The 5,656-nt window shown below is 39.6% G+C and overlaps 2 non-coding genes across 2 annotated transcripts; both read left to right on the plus strand.

The window, feature by feature from the left end:
* The first annotated feature begins 943 nt into the window (after positions 1-943).
* On the plus strand, positions 944-1,016 carry TRNAC-GCA. Its single transcript has one exon. It is a non-coding gene; the product is annotated as a tRNA-Cys (tRNA).
* A 2,224-nt stretch (positions 1,017-3,240) lies between these two features.
* On the plus strand, positions 3,241-3,313 carry TRNAC-GCA. The gene has a single exon. It is a non-coding gene; the product is annotated as a tRNA-Cys (tRNA).
* Positions 3,314-5,656: the final 2,343 nt, after the last annotated feature.

Here is a 5,656-nt window from a genome sequence, read left to right on the forward strand (position 1 = left end):
AAATAACTCCTTTTCTTGCACTTAACTGATCTCACTTTTTAGGTGTCTCTTTAAAGTTGTTTTTCTTCCCAGCTACACTCTTCTTGCTTCATTCTATGATGTAAAAAAATCTCTTCTCTCACAGGCCTACCCTAAACCACATTGACAGGTCTTTTTCCACCCTTTCTCCCTAACTGCCCTATGTGCTACATCACGACCTGCGCCTTGTCACTGGGATACATGTACTACTGTGTACACATCCACAGTAAGGAAATATAAAATTAACCCTTACATTTACCCGGACAAAGGCCAATTAATTTCTAACATGGAGTATATGTATTGATAGCCTGATTCAGAAGATCACAGGTCTCTATCACTGAGCCATTTCACTATATGCAAAATCATGGTTCTGTACACAAAACTGGGGACAAGCATATAAACTTGGAGTGCCTTGAAGGCAGACAGACCTTTCTAGCATGGGTTGCATGTAAACAGGCCAAAAGAAATTGGTCCATTCTTTTTTCAATCTCTACTTTTAAACACTGCCACCTGTTCTAAATAATAATAAAAGAAATGTGCTCACACCGAGTCTGTTTTGCTGTTAAGAACCGGCGAACATGGGTGCAGTGGCCTCAGGTTCTCTGAAGTAAGGGAGCTTCTTGTGCAAAAGAACCTATGTTATTTACTGAAAAAATAACGAGTCTAAAAGCTGTTTCTCTTTACAATGTCACTGGAATTTGTAACAGAAAACATGAGCCGTCTCTGCTGCATGCTTGGCAAAAAGATATCTGCATGGTAATTTCGTAAATGTACGGAGAAAGAAAATGTACACACATGACTTCTGTGCTGACTGTTCATTATGCTACTGTAAGTTGTTCCTGTCAACATCTGTAAACAGATCATCAGGAAGTAGGAACTCTTACTGAGTTACTTCAGCAGAGCAGAGAGTCACCTTGGTGTCAAATGAGGGTATAGCTCAGTGGTAGAGCATTTGACTGCAGATCAAGAGGTCCCTGGTTCAAATCCGGGTGCCCCATGAAGGGGTGGCTTTTTCCACACATAGGCCTTGTTTTCACTGGCTATGCTTTCAAAGAAAGTTAGGCCAGATAGCTGCCACACCATAAAATGCCAGTGTTCCCTCACTCTCCGCTTGATTAATTGCCAGGATTTCAGAAGGTGCAGGTCATGCAATACAACAATTGCAGATGCTATATACAACCCCTGTGGCACACTCCCTGCTCATCTTCACCTTTTTCCATGCCGAATTCTCAGCCATTTTGTTCTCTCAGTTCCAATCTTATTTGACTTCTTCACTCAAGTGCTACAAAAGAAGCTGTCCAAGACACTCTTCTAAAGTTTTTCTCTACGTATTCCCTGCCTTGCAAATGACACCCTGAAATTCTGACAATAGATTGTGGAAACAAGATCACATGAAGGTAAGAAAGCCAAGGTGCCCTGACCCTCTTCATCAAAAGAGTTGTCTGCTACTTTAAACTTTTTCCCATCAGCCTCAGATGAAGCTAGTCACATGAGGGGTATAACATTCGTAATTCAGGTTTTGAAGCTCAGGTGGCTCTTCTGACTGAATTGCAATATATGATGTCACACTGCCATTCATAACTGTCCTGTCAGTGGGACAGAGTTCTTTAGAAAAGTACATATTCTTAGATAAGTTCCTAGAGGAAACACCTGGAACATCTTTATCTTGAAAACTGAGGCAGTGTTTCTTATGCTTAGTAGAATCATGCTGCTCAAAATAGTTTGACGACCCTTCTGAAGTTTGGTCCTGCAACTATTTGCTGAGTGTAGATTACTACAATCAGATTGACTACTATTCGAAGAAAACAAATAAGACTGACACTTTTTCTGTCAGTTAGTCTTGACGTAACGACTACTTTCTGAAGTTTTCACCACTAAAATGTCTCCAATAACTTGGAAAAAGGGCCTCCTGTATCAATGTCACAAGACAGACCTACTTTTGGGAATGTTCTGTTTCTCCAGTCCTTAATGCTTCCTCAGTGACACACTGTGACCCCAAAGTTCATTTCGCTTTCCAAGTAATGCTGATTGAACTGTATATTTGCATTAAAATATTCAAATTAAGGACTCTGATGTAGGGCCACAAATTACACCGTGGAAGGCAGCTCCTTCTACATTTTCATTGATGGTAGTTGACAAAAGAACTCTGTAGCCCTTTCAACTAAACTTCTCTCTCTCTCTCTCTCACCGGTACTCGATCTCTCTCTCTCTCTCTCTCTCCACCCGCCCCACCGGTACTCAATCTATCTCTCTTTCCCTGCCTGCTATTTCTTGATAATAAATAACTCCTTTTCTTGCACTTAACTGATCTCACTTTTTAGGTGTCTCTTTAAAGTTGTTTTTTCTTCCCAGCTACACTCTTCTTGCTTCATTCTTTGATGTAAAAAAATCTTCTCTCTCACAGGCCTACCCTAAACCACATTGACAGGTCTTTTTCCACCCTTTCTCCCTAACTGCCCTATGTGCTACATCACGACCTGCGCCTTGTCACTGGGATACATGTACTACTGTGTACACATCCACAGTAAGGAAATATAAAATTAACCCTTACATTTACCCGGACAAAGGCCAATTAATTTCTAACATGGAGTATATGTATTGATAGCCTGATTCAGAAGATCACAGGTCTCTATCACTGAGCCATTTCACTGTATGCAAAATCATGGTTCTGTACACAAAACTGGGGACAAGCATATAAACTTGGAGTGCCTTGAAGGCAGACAGACCTTTCTAGCATGGGTTGCATGTAAACAGACCAAAAGAAATTGGTCCATTCTTTTTTCAATCTCTACTTTTAAACACTGCCACCTGTTCTAAATAATAATAAAAGAAATGTGCTCACACCGAGTCTGTTTTGCTGTTAAGAACCGGGAACATGGGTGCAGTGGCCTCAGGTTCTCTGAAGTAAGGGAGCTTCTTGTGCAAAAGAACCTATGTTATTTACTGAAAAAATAACGAGTCTAAAAGCTGTTTCTCTTTACAATGTCACTGGAATTTGTAACAGAAAACATGAGCCGTCTCTGCTGCATGCTTGGCAAAAAGATATCTGCATGGTAATTTCGTAAATGTACGGAGAAAGAAAATGTACACACATGACTTCTGTGCTGACTGTTCATTATGCTACTGTAAGTTGTTCCTGTCAACATCTGTAAACAGATCATCAGGAAGTAGGAACTCTTACTGAGTTACTTCAGCAGAGCAGAGAGTCACCTTGGTGTCAAATGAGGGTATAGCTCAGTGGTAGAGCATTTGACTGCAGATCAAGAGGTCCCTGGTTCAAATCCGGGTGCCCCATGAAGGGGTGGCTTTTTCCACACATAGGCCTTGTTTTCACTGGCTATGCTTTCAAAGAAAGTTAAGCCAGATAGCTGCCACACCATAAAATGCCAGTGTTCCCTCACTCTCCGCTTGATTAATTGCCAGGATTTCAGAAGGTGCAGGTCATGCAATACAACAATTGCAGATGCTATATACAACCCCTGTGGCACACTCCCTGCTCATCTTCACCTTTTTCCATGCCGAATTCTCAGCCATTTTGTTCTCTCAGTTCCAATCTTATTTGACTTCTTCACTCAAGTGCTATGTTAAATAAATTTGTTAGAGTCAGACTGTAAAAATCATTGAGTTATTCAAACACAATGTCAATTAATAACAAACAATAATGCAGGAAAGCTTGGATATCTTAAAGCTCTAATGTACATTAGGAGGCAAAAAACCATACACAAAGTTTGTATAGAATTTTGACTGCTTTATTGACCAAAACACATTGGTTATATACATTTCATTATCAGTTTTGCCCACCTTACTGGTGTGGTCAGTGACAGGGTCTTTACATCATAGTAATTCATAAAAAGTGCTGAATTTGTGTTTTTCAAAAGTCCTTTTCCCATGAGAATGTTGCAGCCTTGCAAGCAGCTGGTCAGTCACGATGACCTCCTGAGGATGTAGCCAATTCAAGGTTCTCTGATTAGTTCAAATACAATAGATGTATGTCTTCCTTAAAGCCTCCCTTTGTTTCTCTTGTCTCAGCTGCGCACTATCAGAGATAGTGCGCACAAGGCTACTTCCTGGTGGAGGCAGGAAAGAGGACATACATGCGAACAGATTTATTATTTTCTAACTTTGCAAAATAATCTTTACTTGAAAGACATGAGCCAGACTGCATCTGCAAGCTGCCAAGGTCAAATTTCTGATTACACTGCAGCTTGTGCTTCAAGCAATAATATGCAGGTTTATTTCTACTATTATTCTAGTAAGACAGGATTAAATGCATTAAGTACATTTATTCCTAACTAAAGCACACATTTCTATATATTTGATCACACAACTTATATATGTTTGAATGATTAAATACACATCTTCCTAAGCAGCACACATTGTAAATATATTTTTCTAGGCAGCATGTATGTAAATATATTTTCTAAGCAGCACACATTGTAAATATATTTTTCTAGGCAGCATGTAGATTTTTCTAACATTCTCCCTCCTTTTAATGCATTTAATACTATATGAAACATAAACAGTGTTAGCTCATTTCTTAGCCTTTTCCTTTCAAGGACTTTCAGCTAAGTAAGTCATTTGTTTTATATTTCAGATAGACTTTCACTCGGTATCAATAAATTCAATTCTATATCTTGGTACATAGTTTCAGTCACTGATACATCAACTAAGTCTTTAACTAATTTTTTCATACAGGGTATCCCGCAGCAGACACATGCTCCAATTATGAGCAGTACCACACAAATTGCAATCAGAATGTTCATAAGGACCGACCCCACCCCCAAACAGATTCTGGAAAAAGTTCACAGTGGGTTTGGGCCTGGTTCTGTCATTGCTGACACCTGCTGTATTACCTCCAGGTGATCATTAATTTCATGCTGGTTGTCTGGTATGTACGCACAGCATTCTTCTTTGATAAGCTGCCAAGACGTACCACCTCTCGCCGCTAGGGTGAAGTCGAGAGTCATTCGGTTCTGTAATACAACTGTTCTCATTGCATTCATCTCATCAGTCACAAGTTCAAGAGCGGAAAAAGTCGCATTGCTCATTACTTCGAGAAGTTTTGACAATTTTCTCAATTCCCAAATCGATTTGACTGCTCCATAGGTTGGGAATATTCCAGCCCAGGATATAACACTGTCACTCAAGTCCATATGGGTCAATTTTTCTTTGTCCTTCACAGACGAATGATCCTTCCAGCTTGCTTCAATCTTACCCACTTAATTAGTAGGTTTTCTGACTGTATTTTCAGCTCGGTGAGCTACATCTCTTACATTACGTATTTTACCCAGGGGCAATTCTGCAGTATGTCTTATGGCTGGAACCAGATAACCCAAAAAACAACTGCCGGACCAATTCTCAGGTAACCATTTATAGGCTTTTTTCCCACAAACAAAATAACAGTTTTCTACTTTTGTACTGATGCGGGTTAACCCTGAATGAAACATTTTCTTATCTATAACAGAGAATTGTCTATATATTTCAGGAGATTTTTGCACATTTCTCAATGTTGTTTTCATCAAGCTTAAATATGAATCATAATTCGTGCTGCAACTAGTACCTTGGTCTATAGGTTTTATATAACATTTGTAAGACACAGTTATGTTACAGTTACTCCAACCAACCTGGAGTGTATCAT

Source organism: Protopterus annectens, unplaced genomic scaffold (genome assembly GCF_019279795.1).
Source record: "Protopterus annectens isolate FY-2018-M unplaced genomic scaffold, PAN1.0 ctg60400_obj.part0, whole genome shotgun sequence".
In the NCBI taxonomy this organism is placed as follows: domain Eukaryota; kingdom Metazoa; phylum Chordata; order Ceratodontiformes; family Protopteridae; genus Protopterus; species Protopterus annectens.